Below are 18,595 nucleotides of genomic sequence, written 5' to 3' on the forward strand. Positions count from 1 at the left end.
AGGGCAAATAATTTAAAGCACATAAAACCCCAAGTCAGCTCTGGTTCTTATTGTTCCTTCTATTTAGAAATACAATAGATGAGATTGCTACATTGTAAATATCAGTATTCTAGCATCAGTATCCTTAGAGAAAGGTGATATAAAATCTAGAGGCCCTCAGCAGAGAATGCAAGAAATAACTGAGGGGTCATGCTATTCAACAAATAAAAATATGTCACCTGCAAAAGGTTTCTATTATGCCTCTATCATGAAAGCCAAAGATTCATAGTTCAAGAAAGCCTCAGGCAAGATGAACTGGTGCACAATCTTTCATGTATCTGCAAAAAACAAAATCATCCTTCTTTATTGATATTATAGAATTTCCTCTTATAATGTGAAGCATGGCGTCTAGAGCCATTATATTTCTTGCTGCATTGCTTCTGCTTTATACAATGATTAAAGTAATAAAATGACATAATACATACATTTAAGCTCGTGAAATACGTATTTTTCCTGTTTTCTTTTATTATTAGTGAATTATATTTGTTTAAGTTACAAACAATTATCTAATTTTACAAAGAAAAAAAAGGCAAAGACCCAAATATTTTGAAGGGAAATAATTATATTACAGCATATAACTGCATAATAAAATAACAAAATAAATAAAAAAAGATACAGAAGCAATTAATAATTGGGAAAATATGTGTTAAAATATAGCTGTTAAATATTAAAAAATACTATAAAAATTATTCCATTATATGTGTACATAATTCATATTTACATATGAAGCTACTAAAAGCTGAGAAGGTATTTTGACAAAGGTTTTTCACTAGAGAACTCTTGGTTTATTTTAAGACAAACACTAAGGACATATTCACACAGCAATATTTATTTTCCTTGTGCTGTTCAATTTATTTATAATCCTGATGTTTGTTCGGACTTGTAGAGTTACAGATTTAAACATTTAGACAAACACCAATACTGAATAGCCCAGCCATGGTAACAGTACACAATAGACAACATGCTTACTAAAGAATATGAGGAGCGACATTCAAATAATGCCAGCCACAAGAATCATAGCAAGTAAATAAAAAGTAGTAAAAGGAAGAAAACGTACTGCAAAGCCTCAAATTTTTGAGAAGACGTGTTTGACACTCTATGATCCCCTAGAGCTGTGTCTGAGCCCTTTTAAAATCCTTAATACAAAGACAGCCTTACTAACGTCAAAGTGAGCTTAGCATATTGAGCTAAAGGAACTCTGTCAGCATAGAATGACTGTTCAAACTAAATCCCACACTCATTGCAGCATTGTGGGATTAATCACGTAACCCCTTAAGAACCAAGACAATTTGTAGGTTAATGACCAGGCCTTTAATTTTGAAATCTGACCAGTGTCACTTTATGTGGTTTAACTCTGGAATACTTCAACAGATCCCACTTTTTCTGAGGCTTCTTTCACACGTCATTATCTCCAGTGTGTGTGGTGACAATTTTCACATGTACCGGAGACACTGACACATGTAGACCAATTCAAATGAATGGGTCAGTGCACATATCTGTGTTTTTTCATGGACCGTGTGTCCCACTGACCAATACGTAGACATGTCTGTTTTTGTTCAGCTGCATGGATCACATGAACTCATTCAAGTCAATGGGTCCATGTAAACACGTACCGCACATAGATGCCGTCCGTGTGATGCATCAAAATCACACTGATGGCCACTGGTGAAGAAGCGCTACAGTAAGTGCTGTTCCCCGGTGGCTGGTAATGAATCTGGCTCTCATCATTCTCCCCAGCTCTGCCGGCAATCAGCAAGATTAGAATAAAATGATGTCCGAACTATGACAGCATGTGGGGGCTTTTGTGACTATTACCCCCATCATCGGACACCTGCTGCCGCTAATAACATTGACAGCAGGAGCAGATGATCAGGGTTTTCCATAGCCGCCACCTGTGATCTAATTAAATAAATGAATGAAAAACCCGACGTCATTCCCGTTTTCTTGAACCAACCAGGCAAAACTCACAGCTGGGGGCTGCAACCCTCAACTGTCAGCTTCTGCAAGGTTGGTTATCAAGAATAAAGGGGTTCCCACGCTTTTAAAAAAAAATTATTTAAATAAATAATTTTAAAAAAACGGCGTGGGGTCTCTGGTAAGGGGCCATGGATATTGGCTCCCCACAGCCTAAAAACAGCAGCCCGCAGCTGCCCAGAAAAGGCGCCTCTATTAGATGTGCTAATTCTGGTGCTTCACCCGTCTCTTCCCACTTGCCCTGTAGTGGTGGCAAGTGGGGTTCATCTTTGTGGGCTTCCTGTCACCTCTGTAATGTCAGGTGACATCAAGCCCATGGCTTAGTAATGGAGAGGTGTCTATAAGACACCTTTCCATTACTAATCCTATAGCTATAAGTCAATTAAAGACACAGCCATAATAAAATCCTTTATTTGATAAAATGACAGACACCTTTGATATTCTAAATTCAACCATACTAACTGCAACATCTAATACCCGAAGCCCTTGATCTCCTGTAACAATAATAAAATAAAATAACAACAATATACCATACTAGTCCATCATTGTATCTCACGCTGTAATCCATGTCTGGAGGCTAAATAGTTTTCAACCTGAATGGTGGCAAGATGCGACCTTCCCGGATGAAAACCACTGGTGAATGAGATGCTGAGAGTCGTCTTAAGCGATGCCGGCGACAGGTACTGAAGACGGCTATCATCATTCTCCCCTGCTCTGCCGGTGATCGGCGCGAGCAGAGGAGAATGATGAGAGTTATATTAAAGTCCAAACGATGACCGCAGGTGGAGGCTATTGGAACAATTACTTCCATCATCCAAAATTTGCTGCCACTAATAACAGTGACAGCAGGAGTGGATGATCGAGGTATTCTACTGCCGCAATCTAACGAAATAAATGAATTAAAAACCCAAAGTGGGTACTCCCTATTTTCTTGAACCAAGCTGGCAAAACTCACATCTGAGGGCTGCAACCCTCAGCTGTCAGCAAGGTTGGTTATCAAGAATAGAGGGGTCCAACGCTTTTTTTGTTATTTAAATAAACAATTTAAAAAATCGGCATTGGGCCCCCCATTTTTGACAACTATCCTTGCTAAAGCTCACAGCTGGGGGCTGGTATTCTCAGGATGGTAAGGGTCCATTGATATAGGCCCACCAGCCTAAAAACAGCAGCCTGCAGCTGCCAGGAAAAGGCCCTCAATTCAAGTGAATGGGGTCCGGGTTTCGATTCTGGTCTGGGTATTGTTCTGGTACCCAAACCCGAACATTTTGTAACTGTTCACCCAAACCCTCCGGACCCGAACATCCAGGTGTCTGCCCATCTCTAGATAGGTGTCTTATAGATGCCGTTCCATTACTAAGCCATGAGCTTGATGTCACCAAACAATACATAGGTGAAATCAACCCCACAAACCCACCGGACCACAATTATCTAGAGAAGCCAGAACCTGAGATGCTTAGAGGCCATCCTGGAAGGAGGGGAGTGCTGTCAGAACTTAAACCTAGCAGCTCTTGTTCACCAGGCAGCAGCTCTTCCCTCTGAGCTATTCAGCTCGCTGGACAGTTCCTTGCTAACCCAGATACTAGTACCTGTGTGGTTCGAGATTGTCTCCACCCTGAGTTCCTGATTGTCTCCATCCTGAGTTAATGATTGGCTCTACCGTGATTGAAGACCCTACTTAAACCCGGCATTGAACGTCCTTCCTTGTGAGATTATTGAGCTTGCAGCCTTTATCCTAGTTTCCTTTTCAACTACTGCTTTCATTACAAGATTGTACTGCTGCTCCATGTACCGATCCCTGGCAATTTCCTGATTATGAAAATTTCTGCTCCTTCAACTACTTTGCTTCTCCGTGTACCGACCCCTGGCTATTTCCTGACTATGCTACCTGCCGCTGCCCCAGTGGTTGCAATAGCACTACTCCAATCCGTGTCAGTCCATAACACTGTCGCTACTTCACTAAGGCAGAGCTGCAGAGCTTCCAGTTGATGTGCATGCCATGCTCTGAGATACCATATTGGAGGATGAGGATGAGGAGAAGCAGGAGGGGGTGCAGGAACTGCTGTAGGAGGTGGAAGAAACCCTGATAGAAGTAGGGCCAACAATCCTCTGCAAGCTTGTGTCTCAGCTCCAGCCTCCACCATGTTCACCCAGTGTGCTGTCAGGGAAATATAGCATTCTAGCTACAAGCTCTTGTCCACATGCCGATTGTTAAGTGGACAATGCCAGTAAGTGCATTGGTAAGTGCACGGGTTATGTTCCTGGACACGTGCTGGTACAAGGCAGAAATGCCAAAGTGGGAGAAAAAATGGCACCTGGGGATCGAGTACCAAGGGATGGCTGCCACCATAAGTTGGCAGAATTCCTCCATGTCTATCAGCCTAAATGGCAACATTTCCATGGCAAGCAAACTGTAAATGTGCCCGTTTAGCATTTGGGCCTTTGGGTGGGTGGCTGTAAACTTTATTTTTCGGTCCAAGGCCTTGGGTACAGACAGTTGATTGCTGTGCTGGGGCAAGGATTTAGAAGTGCCTGATGATGGTAAGTCAGAATGTGCAAGTATAGGTGCAGGGCAGGAGGCATCTTCACTAGTGTTTTGGACAGGGGATTGGGAAGCACCTAGCACAGGGATAAAGGCAGTAGTGTCACCACTAGGGTTGAGCGACCTTAGCTTTTTTAGGATCGAGGTGGGTTTTGTGAAACCCGACCTTCTCGGATGTCGGATCGTATGGAATCGGCCGATTCTACTGTAAAGTCGGGTTCCGGACCCGGAACACGAAACCCAATGTATGTCAATGAAATTATTTTTTTTATTCTCTCTCTCTCTCTCTCTCTCTCTCTCTCTCTCTCTCTCTCCTCCGTGCAAGGCATATGTTATTTTTTGACTCCGGAAATTACTACGTCCGAAAACGTAACATAGCACTATGATGCCGCTGGAGCCGGAACCTATGTCATCACGCTGCCCACAATTAATTGGCTCAAAAAAATGGCGGGGAAGGCGTCATTCGAAACGCGACTTTGGCGCCAAGTTCGCGTTCCACGTGGCCGACCCACACTGGGATCGGATCGGGTTTCATGAGACGCCGACTTTGCCAAAAGTCGGCGACTTATGAAAATGAACGACCCGTTTCGCTCAACCCTAGTCACCACAATGCACCAATCATAGACCTAGGCATTCAGCCCACCTAGTCGAATGCTTAGATCACATGTGCCTGATCATGCTGATGGTGATTAGGTTTTTAGTGGTTAGTCCCCTGCACATCTTGGCATGGTACAGTTTGCAAATGGGTTATTTTTTGTCTCAGAACTTTCTTTAAAGAAGTCCCAGACTAGGGAGCACCTAATTCTTTGATGGAGAAATGTAAGAATGCTGGTGATCTGGTCAACCCTTGCTGTGTTTTTCAGTGCTTACAATTTCTCCCCCTCAGACTGTAAAGGGAGTTAGTGAACAATATTCCACGCTTCCATCAGAATGGAGGTGTATATCCAAGTTTGGTACAGAAAAGTGGTGGTTTATTTTAACACATTTCGAACAACCACAGTATGATGTCTGATGGTTGCTTGCTGACCCGTGGTCTGCTGCGGCTGATTTTCTACATTATATTCATCCTTAATAGATTGAACAGGTTAGCTTAATCTGAGTGCTAAACTAACTATAATTCTCGGATAAGACCCTATTTGCACTGATTTTTCCTACATTTTCTTGGTAATCTCACCCCTTAGCACTGCTAGTTTCACTCTGCATGCAAGCTTCCCAGGTTGAATCGGTGACTTTGTTATCCACCATCTCATCTTCCATCACTGCACCCTGGCCCTTCTGACTTTGAGACTGAACAACAACATGACTTAACGGCAACTGTGTCTCATCATCATCTTTCTCCTTATCCTACATTTGCCAGTTCCCACCATCATATCCTTGTGGCTGTGTCTGCTCTAAGTTTTGTGCATCACTAAATAGTTATTGTGAGGTTTTTGATCTCCAAGAGTGAACCCGCAGATCTGCGACAACGAACCTCCCAAGGGTGAGCTAGCCAGATTGACCACCCCCTATACAGGGAGCATTAGGGGCAAGCCTGAGGGAGACTATTGCCACAGAAGCTGGGACCTGGGGATGGGAAGTAGGAGATACAAAATAGAGTAGCAGAGCATAGGAAGGACTGTGTGAAAAATGACACAGTACGGATTGATAAGGACTGGGTACAGGCAAGACTCGAGGAAAGCTGGGAATAGCGGAGGCACAGAGAAGACTAGGAAGGACCGAGGCACTAGGCAGACAGGGATTGGAGAAGACACAGGACTAACTGTATGGGAAGGAGAGACGAGGAAGCCTAGCTACAGCGGAGAAGCCGAGCTGGCTGGGCTGAAACGAGACACAGGACTGACAGCGTGGAGGCAAAAGAGGACCTGGGTCAAAAGTAACACAAATGACAGACAGGCAGGGAGAAGAGGAAGTAATCACCTTAAATACAAGACGTGCTAAAGGACTTCCGGGTCAGGATCTCCCAGGAACACAGAAAGGAAGAACGGAGTGCCAGTGAGTCAGAAAGGGGAAGTGCAGGTGTGCAGAGGAGTGCTGTGGTGAGCGGTGCGCACGCGCACCCGACGAGACCCATGAAGCAGCGGTGAGTCATGAAGAGGACGCATGCCTGCAGGAGGAGTGTGCCACAGCTGATGAGTATGAGAGGAGGAAGAGGCGGCGGGCATGGCAGCAGGGAAGGAGCGGTGGCCGTGACACATATTCTCCTGTCCCTCTTGGAGCATGAAGTTTGAAAGGCCACGATCAAGGAATGTTGTTGTAATGAGCTCTTCAGAGTGTCCTAGTGTGGGATCACTAGTCTCGTGGGACTCAATGGGGTGAGAGGATGGAAGATCAGGGTGAGGATTAAGTGATTCAGACTCTAGGTTGCTGAGACTGGACCAAGTAGAAGTCTGTGTGGTGCTGCCAAGTCTGATGGATGCATTATCTGTTATCTACTGCTCTGGCCTTTGAAGTGGTGTACTGTGCCTCACTGCAAAGTGGGACTGGAACCTCTGCTTTTTGAATAGGTGTGTTTCTTGTGCTCCAGCAACAGGCATAGTCGCACCTGCCCCACGTCCTCGGCATCTGCATTCACTATCATCAGCACTTCCACTTCCCCATCCCTTAATGCACGACTTACGCATTTGGTATTTGCTAGGTTTTTAATTAAAAAAACTGGTCATCTTCAGCAATCAAAGTTGTTTTGGGGAGTCTACTCCACCTTAATGTGAAAGAAAGAACGCACAAGTGTATGGATGAAAATAAAATGCAATCCAGAAAAAAAATAATAATATTTTTTTCAGTTTTAAAGATAACAGAAATGTTCACAAACTATGTAGCTCTGTATGACTGAGAAATGGAAGGCTACAACATTTTTAAAAGCTTTTTTATCAGTTTTAGAGATTACAGAACTGTACTCCACACTACAAAATAGTGTATGACTGAGAGATATAGATATAGCCAAGGAAAATGTTTCAATGATTTTTGGGTGTGTTATATAACACACAAAAGAACCTCAAAGCATGTAATACTTGATGGATAAAAATATAATTAACCACTTCACGCCACAGCCCATTTTCATTTTTATGTTTTTGTTTTTTGCTCCCCTGTTTCAAAGAGCCATAAATGATTTTATTTTTCCATCAATATGATGTCAAGCCATGTGAGGGCCTGATTTTTGTGGGACGAGTTGAACTTTTGAAAGACATCATTGGTTTTACCATATTGTGTACTGGAAAACAGGAAAAACATTCCAAGTGCGCTGAAATTCCAAAAAAGTGCAATTCCACAACTTATTTTTTACCATCTTCACCAAATGCTAAAGCTGACCTTCTAGTATGGTTCTCCAGGTCATTATGAGTTTGTAGACACCAATCATGTATAGGTTGTTTTTTATTTAAGTGTTGAAAAAAAATCAAAAGTTTGTTAAAAACAAATTGCATCATTTTCTGAGACTCATAGCGTCTCTATTTTTCTTGATCTGGGGCTGGGTGAGTGCATATTTTTTGCATGCTAAGCTGTCATTTTTATTGATACTACCGTATATTGGTGTAGATATGATATTTTGATCGTCCGTTATTGCATTTTAATGCAATGTTGCTGCTACCAAACAAACTTAATTCTAGCTCTTTTACTTTTTTCTGCAAAGCCATTTACTGATCAGATTATTTTTTTATATCTTGATAGATCAAGTGTTTCTGAACTCATCAATTCCACATGTGTATTTTTTAACTTTTTTAATAGTTTTATTTTGAATGGGGTGATTTGAACTTTTATATTTTTTTCTAGAAGCTGTGATCATCCGAACGCTTGTGCTGCAAACAGCAGGGCTTCAACCCTGCTCTGAGTAGCAGAAATTCTCACTTGCTATGAAAGCCGACTGCTGGGTGGCATTCACAGTTATCTGGCAATGACAATCACAGGGATCTGCTGCAGATCCTGGGTTGTCATGCCAAACCATCGGCGACCCGCGGTCAAGTGACACTGGCGCTGATGGTCAGGATTAGTGATGCGCTCCACATTACATGCCGCTTTCAGAGATTCTGATGATTTAACTTTTTTTTGGCTCACTGTTTACTGATCATCAGATTATTTCTTTTTATATCTTGATAGATCAGGCTATTCTGAACTTGGCGATTCCACATATGCGTATTTTTTATTTTTTTATTTTTTTTTTTATTTTGAATGGGGCGAGTGGGGGGGATTTGAATTTTTTTTATTTTTAAAAACTTTCTTTTATTTTTTTACTTTATACTTGCTTCAGTAGTCTCCATGGGAGACTACAAGCAGCGACCATCCGATCGCTTCAGCCCTGCTCTGAGTAGCAGAAATGCTCACTTGCTATGAGTGCTGACCACTGGGTGGCGCTCATGTGAATCAGGAATGACAACAACAGGAATCTGCATCAGATTCATGGTTGTCATGCAAACCCATCGGCAACCCGTGGTCATGTGACACAGGCGCCGATGGATGGGATTAGTGACACATTTCCGGTGCAATCACATTACATCTGCTCTCAGAGATTGACAGTGGCATTTTACAGGTTAACAGCAGCGGGTTGTTAAATATTAATTATTAATTATTCTTATTCTCAATTCCTTACTGAACACATTGTCTTTCACTGACATTACAAAAGCTATTTATGTATATATGTAGCTCAGAGTATGAGTTGACACCATATAGAAAGAACACGTGGTTTTGTGGGACATATATATTACGTCTCTTAGGAGTGAGGGGGCTGGTCACGTGGGGGTCAGCTCCTGCCTGCTTCTCAATGATTCTCCACGAACTTCAGACAACACAGAAGGAATGAACAACTGGTACCCATGATGACTTCAACTCCATGACAGACAGATGCTTTTTACTATCTCAGGATAGATGTGGAACAAACACTGATAGGAACAAATGGACAATCTGTTCGTAACTATTTCATCTATTTTATGTTTTGCTGCAATGTGGTTTTTCTGTGAACAATTCAATAAACCACTACATTTAATGCATCTGGTAAAAAGTCCTGATTAAATAAATGTGCAAAACAAGCATATTTAACATTGGCCAAGCCAGCCAGATTTGATTTTTTTGTGATATTTTTGCGTGGATTTCCTTCTCCTTGCCCAAGCGGTGAGAAGAGCTTCGCTAAACATCAATTTTGCAAGTTTTCAGGAATTCCACTACAAAACTTCAAGTCACAAGGATCAGACACAGAGTCTATGAGTCAGACTAACAGGTGCCAGATGGATTGACAAGCACTAGAATTACAAGTGCTGAAAATAGACGTGCTGATGATCAGAGCCCAGCATTGTCCAGCAAAGGAACTACAGGCTGAGATATTTCAAAGTAAGAAAAATGGATTTAATTAATACGTATGCTAAATTAAGTCAGATGGAATTTTTAAATTTGTAAAAATCTAGTCTAGAAATGTTCTGGCTGAGTTTATATGCAGAATGTAAGATAGCAAATCTAAAGATAGATTCTAGCTAATATCCAGAGAAAAAGAGAAACTGAAAAATATTTTACATTTGGTTGACATATTTCATAAGTTTGTTTCAGAGAAATCCAAAAAAGACTGTGTAGAAAGAGTATCTATGGATATTACTGATGTTCACCAGATTGACTGTAATGTGGAGAGTGAACAAGATGTAAAACACGTGTCTGTAATGGCCACTCAAGGTGACCTTGTGTATCATGATGTAAAACAAGATGGAGGAAATGTAGAAGGAGACATGAGAATGGACAAAGATGATGTACGAGGAACAGATGCACAGGGGCCACTAAAAATAGAAGACAACACAGAGGCCCAACTGCAAATTAGCGTTAGGAAAAACATGTTAAAATTATGCACAATCATTCCTGCATATGATGATAAAATCCATGTGTGCAGAAATTCAGAAATATTTGAGAGTTTTGCTGATAAGTTTGATTTGACTAATGAGGAGAAAAATCAGTTGCTTAAAATGTGGCTTCCAGTAACTTTTTCCAGGCGATTCTCATTAAAAATGCAGAATGATGAATTCCATGAAGAAATAACCGTTATAGGAATATTAAAAATTTTGATATTCTGTGGATTAAAAGAAAATTATCCAGATATTGATATTCTTCTAATATTAAGGATTGGCCATAAAGAATGTACTTTTACATTCATGTCCATATTTGAAAGGTTGTACAAAACGGTCATTACAAATTTCAATACACAATCAATGTAAAATTGTTTTGTAAACAAATTTGGATTCCTAAATTCTGCATCTCGTGTTATTGCGTCACAAAAAGATTCTTTATTTGAATGTGCGCAATCCCTTGATTTTTCTTGAAAACATGAGGATCTTGAAAGGAAAATAAATCGTACTAAGTTTTTGAAAACAGACAGAATTAAATCTTATCAGAAGCCAAAATCAAAATCTCCAAAACTGACCAAAAATCAAATCTTTGAAATACGAAGAAAATTACACATTTGTTACAAGCCCTATCAAAAAATTCAGGAGTCCTCCCCTGAAGCTGCACTGAAACAGTTAAAAGCTGACGGGTCACATCTGTCTGTAAAGATGGCGGAAATTGACAGACAGAAACAGGTGAGCTGAACACTCCATTATCAGAGCTTTTCACAGAATCCATAAATCTAAAAATGACAATTTTCAATAGAGTTTTTCAAGAAATGATCAATAAGGAGTTAGGTATTGGCTAAAAATGTAAATATATTATGTGATGTGTAAGTGAGTTGTACAATGTATTATTTATTAATATGTAATTATTTTAAACAGTATAATTCTGCAGTTATATATATATTCATATAGTATACAGTAAATACTGCAGCATATTTCTATAAGTAGAGATTGTGTAACTGTATTTTTATATGTATAGTGAAATAATTAAAATTTACTACAGAAATAATATTTAGAACTACATTAAATATATTTTAAATATATACATATGTAAAACATATTTAAATTGTTTTGTATGAATTTGATATTTAATTTTATCTTTTATTTCTCCTTAGAATTTTTATTTCAAAGCAGGAATTGAACAAAAAAACCTCTTACATGGATTTATGTCTTTATTTACACAGGAAGTTATTATAACAGCATGATTTTATATATGTATATATATATATATATATATATATATATATATATATATATATATTCAAAAAAAGCAGGCAGCACTCCGTTTTCAGAAAAATATGCAGGACTTTAATGAACCCACATGTCTCAGCGACGTTTCGGCTCAATTGAGCCAAAACGTCGCTGAGACATGTGGGTTCATTAAAGTCCTGCATATTTTTCTGAAAACGGAGTGCTGCCTGCTTTTTTTGAATATTGATTGGAGACGACCGGTGGATGTCTATGGGCATTGCACCCGAAGCTAAGTATAAGGAGTTGTGCTGTTCCATTTTTCTGGGTATTATGTATATATATATATATATATATATATATATATATATATATATATATATATATATATATATATATATATATATATATATATATATATTTATTTAACACTTAAAAGAAAAAAGACATAACTAACAATCTAAAATTTGCGCACTGCAATTTTTTTTTTCTGTAACATAATCTAAAACTTGTTTTTTTATTTCCTTTGCATGGTAATAATATATATTTACTGCATGGCATGTCACAACAGGTGTTTCAGTTTAAAACTTGTAACCTTAGCAAGAAGAAGCCTTTGAAGCCCCTCAGCCTTTATAAGTCAAAGGTCAAGTTCTTATTAGTCTTTCTATTGATAAAATAGTTTACAAAGTGTTAGGTAATATGTATTTGGGGAATATTCAAAGAAATATTAAAATATTAAATTTAATAGTTTACAATGTGCATTGATAATTAGGATACAATAATTGGGTTAACATACATGTATTCTTATCTTTGTAAGTGAAATATGTATTGTGGACATACAGTATATATGTGTGTCACAGTCTGAGTGACAGATAACAGATGAGAGTGTGAGCAGCTGCTATGAGTGAACTTAACGTAAGAGTGAATAACGCGTGGAATGTGTATGTACAGTATGAGAAGCCTCAAGGTATTATATGAAATATTATTTACTCAACATATATTTCTGTATTTCTTTAGTAATTATCATTTTTTTATTTAGTTAATAGTGAATAAGTGCAATCACACATCAATATGGTTTATCAAGAAAATCTACATTTAGAACATTTTTCCCAAAACTATAATTTTATGGTATTCAGCGTTTTCTTAATGGTTACATAGATAGGTGCACATCTTCAAACAAATATATGGCATAAAGCTGATATGACAGTTATAAAATTAATAATTTTTTTAATTTTGTTTTTTTACAAACAAATTTTTTTCATAAAATAATATTTTTTGATGTTAAAGGGGAAATGTGTTTTTGATCCTGATTACATCATCACATTTGATCAATACCTCTTCTTCACACATTTTAATAAAGAAGAAATATTAATAAGGTATTATTGGGTATAATAACATTAAGTATTATAAAAGTCATTTTTTTCTCTAATGAAGGGTATTATATGCAAAGTTGCATAATTTCAATATTTTGGTAATATATTATATATGACAAGTACAAAAAAACCATCTAGAGAATGGAAATATTAAGGGAATGTGTTACTGAGACATAACCTCTGCATTGATCATCAACATATAAAGGCCTTATTTTTATTTTTATTCTAATTTTTATTTTACTTTTTTCATTTTTATTCTTACTTCATTCTTATTCTTAATTTTTATTTTTTATCTCAAGAAGAAAAATCAATATTTAATAAAGTAATGTCTAGTACAAGAATATTGCTTCATTAAATATAGTGATCATATGGTTTCATTATAGGAGAAATGTTTAAATTCTGAGTTAAATACAACAATTCTTTCATTCATTCATTCATTCATTAATTCATTCATTCATTCATATATATTCTTATTTTGGTTCATGGCTATACATTCTTACATATTATTGGTCTAATAAATATAATTTATTAATAAAGTTTTAGTAATAAAGATGGAAACACTTGTTACATAAAAGACACACTGACATCTAAGGGTTCAAAAAGAAATTACACCTATGACAAGCCAAGTAATGAACACATCCGAGCACCGTGATACTGAATTGATAACCAAGTATCACCGAGCATGTTCACGCATCCCTATTATTCAACTATTGCAGTTTTGCCCATACAAAATTTTGTTCTAAACCAGGACCCTCATATCAACTGTTCACATACTGTTTGGTGGCAGGTTCATGCAGCATTACATGAACACCCTATTTATTGTAGTTATAACTGGATGGTACAATACAAGCAATTGTTGTCAACCACCTTTTGTGTCTTCTGTTTCCTCACAGATTGTAAGCTTGAAAGAAGGGCCCTCTCTCCACTTAGTATCTGTTGATTTATGTGATTATTGAAATTTAGTAAACTGTTTTATGGTCTGTACAAGTCCCTCTAAAATTTAAAGTGCTGCTGAATATGTTGACGCTATAGAAATAATAATATTATTAATATTATTATTATTATTAATTTTATTAATAAGGAGGGCCTCATACACATTTTGTTCCAATTGTCATGTAGTGGTACTCCTAGACTCAAAAAGGCTATGAAAACCCTGTCAAAAATTGCAAGGGTCATCCATTCACCCTTGAAGTCACCAACTGTAGTACTTCATTCAAATATTGTGAACAAAGTGTAGTTGTGGCACTTCTACACACATAAAATCTCTGCACGCTTTTTTGGAGTGGTAAATACCACTAATATTTAAAACAAAGCATGTAATACTCTATGTATGACAAATTCAATCCAGAATTTTTTAAAGTTTTTTTTGGAATTTTACATATGACTATAATGGAAAACTAAGCATATAATACTCTATCGTATGAGTTACAAATTCAATAAGAAACATTTTTCAACGCTTTTTTGGAATGTTATGTAACACTAAAATTTAACACAAAGCACGTAATACTCTATAGATGACTAATTGAATCCAGAACAAAAAGAATGCTTTTTTTGAGTGTTAAAATATGAATTTATAAACCTCTGCTGAAGATAAGGTAATGGGGTTATCTAAGTGCTTCATCTGACTGGAATTCTAGAGTAATACATCTAGAAAACGCTCAACCTAGTGATAGTGTGAAAAAATTAGGTTACTAGCCTTATGTTGCTTTCATACAAGAAAAAAATTAGGCATGTATTTTTATTGAAAATATCGGGCTTTAGAACACACACATTGAGTTCCAATGCAGGAGGATATATTTTTCTTTATGTAATTTCAAGAGATGCCAATTTGCATAAGATATGGCCTCAAATTCAGGTTTGTTGTTTATTAGTATTCCCAATTAAAAACAATTAGTAGCAGACAATTTACAACCCGCAGGAGTATATCTACTCAACAATACCTCTTGGAATACTAGTGCATCAGTTCAACACGTGGGAGTCCACTATTTCCGGGTAGGTCATTGAAGTGACATTAGGGGTATATTTGCTTGGCACTTTCTCTTTAACGTGTGTGTGCATGGAACCAACATGTGGTAATCCACTTTTTCCCTTGTGGAGGCTTTCAGGTTGCAGTGGTTTCTTTTACGGCACTACCTTGGATGTTTCACACAGCAGAAGCGCTCCAGCCGGTGGCGTGTGTGTGAAAAGAGATCCATCTGGCAGAGAGAAGGTTGGCATGTACAGTGTGTTCAGCCACCTGAGCTTGTTCACGTCTCACTTTCTCTTTGGAATGCTGGGTGAGTATAGTTTAGCAATAAGTTCAGTCAGATCAACAATGGACGCATTCCAAAAACACTGGTTTTCTTCCTCAGGATTAATGATACTCAGCTTGGAAAGCCTTATATTATAGCCCCAGCAGGTGTTCCGCCTCCAATTCCATCTCCTAACTTCCACTGAAAGCCAAACAGCTCAATTTCACTATTTAACCTCTTTGGTTTTAATGCCTTAAGTTTAAATATCCACTGTCATTCAGCCCTATACATTTCTTTGATATAATTGCTCCCTTTCCAACTTTGTTTAACTATCTGAATGCCCCAAATCTGTGTACCTTTACAAATTCGTCCAGGATAGTCAGAGTAATGTTTTGATACCGGGTAAATTTCTTTCTTATATTCCATAAATGTTCACATTCGATCTTTGACATTTGCCTATTTCTTCTCTCTACATACTTTTTATTGCAGGGGCATTAGATACAATATATAATACCAGGTGTGATGCACATATAATTATGGTCCCTGATACTGACCCTCTCATCTCCTTTTGAGATCTCCTTTCTTTTATTAGGACAAAGAAGCCAACATACTTTGCATTTATTACATGAGTAATAGACTCCAACATCCATAGGGTCTTTATGTATTTTTATTTTTTGCTGACGCACAATTGGAACAATTAGGTTACCAACATTTTTAGCATTCCTAAAGGTAAATCTAGAATAATTTGTTAACAGGTCTCCTATGGTTTTATCTTCACATAATATGTGCAAGTATTTGGAGATTGGAGTGGTATAGTGAATGATAAGCACAGCCCAAGGTGGAGGTGCCGAAGAAATAGGTGCCCAGACCTTGTGATGACTATAGAGTATATACTTGGCACACTCTCGTGGGTCTGATGCAAAACTGTTTATTATAATACATACAGTATCACAGTATTCGCAAACGTTTCGGTCAACTGTGGACCTTCATCAGTGTGCTCTAAAATGAATAAAGTGCATGGACGAATACAAAGAAAAAATTACAAAATGAAGTATATACAAATAATTACATAGGTCATATCACGCAGGTGGAGCAACGGGAGCAGACAACCAGACATTATAGCTTACAGGTGCTATATTAGCGATACAGTAAAGGACTACATAGGGGATAAGCCCCAAGGATACTTGACATAGCCAAGAGAGACAAGAGTATATACTGAGCAATATAGGCAAGACTGATGTGCAGAAAATTGCTAGATAAATGAGGGTACATACCTATTTAAGCAAAAGAAGGGAAATGATGGGTTTTTTTGGACCCTAAATATCTGAGAGGATTGCATCTATGGTGAAACGGAAAACATATGGGTAAATATACTATACGGCTGGGTGATGGTGAAAAAAAGGGGGGGGGGTTTGTAACCGTGTAAATGGACATACCAATTATGTACCCTGAGCAGGGGATCCTTGTAGTTAGAGGGCTATAACCAGCCGATCTATTGGAGAGAAGAAGGCATCATATAGGATCCTGTCAGGGTAGCAGCCAGCAGAATGCACTGTTACTGGGCGCTATGTAATGTGTCACTTACCAAGCCGTGGATCTTGTGCATCTCCGTGATGGGGGATGGAGTGGAGTATATACAAGACGCATGCACTATCAATATGGACGGTTCTGTAAATTGAAAAAGAGAATTAGTAATGGATACATCACAGTGCACGGCTACTGAGATGAGGGAGAGAAGCAAAATAACAGTAATAGGTCTGGTGCTCACTGCAAAGGATCACAAATATAAATAAAGCTGAAAACCATTTTATGGAACATACAGGGAAGGTATATATTTGCATAACCAAATTAAACACTACTGTATCCGGCATAAGAGGAAGAAGAAAGGGGAGAAAACAAGAGACAGATAATATATTGATGCTGAGTGGACCATTACATATGAAGGAAACATATCACATGAAGGAATGCAGGTCATAGTCTCTATTCAAACCTTTGGGGCTCAAAGTGTTGAGTTCGTGAATCCAAAGACCTCTCTGCATTTTAATATGGTGATACGGTCACCACCATGGCGGGAGGGAGATACGTGTTCAATCACCTGAAAACGCAGCTGAGCCACATTGTGTCCTTTGGAGGAGAAATGATGCAGTATCGGAAGCAATAGATTGTTGCATCTAATCGTAGATTTGTGCTTCGATATCCTATCCTTAATGGCCTGAGTGGTTTCTCCCACATATAATAGACCACACGGGCACTTGATCAAATACACTACAAAGTTAGAATTGCATGTAAAGTAGTTGTCAATGTTGTATTGTCTCCCCGTGTGTGGGTGGTAGATAGTATCGCCTTTTAGGACGTTGCTACATTGGTTACAGTTAAGGCATGGAAAGGTGCCCTTTTTGGGGGTACTCAAAAACCGTTGGGTGGAAGGGGGTCGAGATGGACCTATATCAGCGTGTACCAGACTGTCCCGTATGTTGCGAGGTCTCCGGAAGCACGGGAGGAAGGGATTTTTAAATTCTTCTATGGTGGGATAGGCCGCACTGAGGATATGCCAATGTCTGCGGATGGACCTGTGTATTCTGTAGGCGACTGGGTGGTATTGATGTACAAAAGGGATTCTATGTCCCATGGAGTGATCTCTTCTAATGATGTCACGTGGGGGATTTAGGACCTGTGGAGGGTAACCCCTGTCTTGAAATTTGGATTTCATCTCTATGGTACGTACAATTTTGAGAGAAGGGTCTGAAACAATTTTGTTGACCCTATGGATTTGGGATTTGGGTATAGAATTGATCATATTACATGGGTGAAAACTATTGTAGTGTAATAAGCTGTTGCGGTCGGTAGGTTTTGAGTATATGTCAGTGGTAAGATTGCCGTCCTGGTCTTTCATGACTAGTGAATCCAGGAAACTGATCTGATGATAATCATGGGTAATGGTGAAATCCAGGCCTGGCCATGATGTCTTGAGGAACTGGAAGAAAGTATCTAGAGATGTGAGGTCGCCCATCCAGACGCAAAAAGTATTTGGAGACTATCTTCCTTAATATTCTGGAGTTATTGTTGTATTGTATAAATATAGGTATATCTACCTCCTTGCTGCAAGCTTTTTCCACAGTGGGTCAGCTTGGCTAAGGTTTCTAATATCTGTCAAGACTTGATGTAAAAATTCTAGATAATACCCCTTAGGGTATGTTCCTACGGTCAGTAAACATTGTGGGTTGGATGCTGCGTACCTCCGCAGTGTCCAACCCACAGTGTCTAGATGTTAAAGCATAGTGGATGGGATTTCAAGAAATCCCATGTAAACTATGCATGCACCGACACCTGTGGCTTCCCTATGGAGACACCTACGAAGCATGTCTATATATCTTGCAGAGACGTGCGACTCCGCAAGAT

The sequence above is a fragment of the Ranitomeya variabilis genome, chromosome 3, assembly GCF_051348905.1.
Source record: "Ranitomeya variabilis isolate aRanVar5 chromosome 3, aRanVar5.hap1, whole genome shotgun sequence".
In the NCBI taxonomy this organism is placed as follows: Eukaryota; Metazoa; Chordata; class Amphibia; order Anura; family Dendrobatidae; genus Ranitomeya; species Ranitomeya variabilis.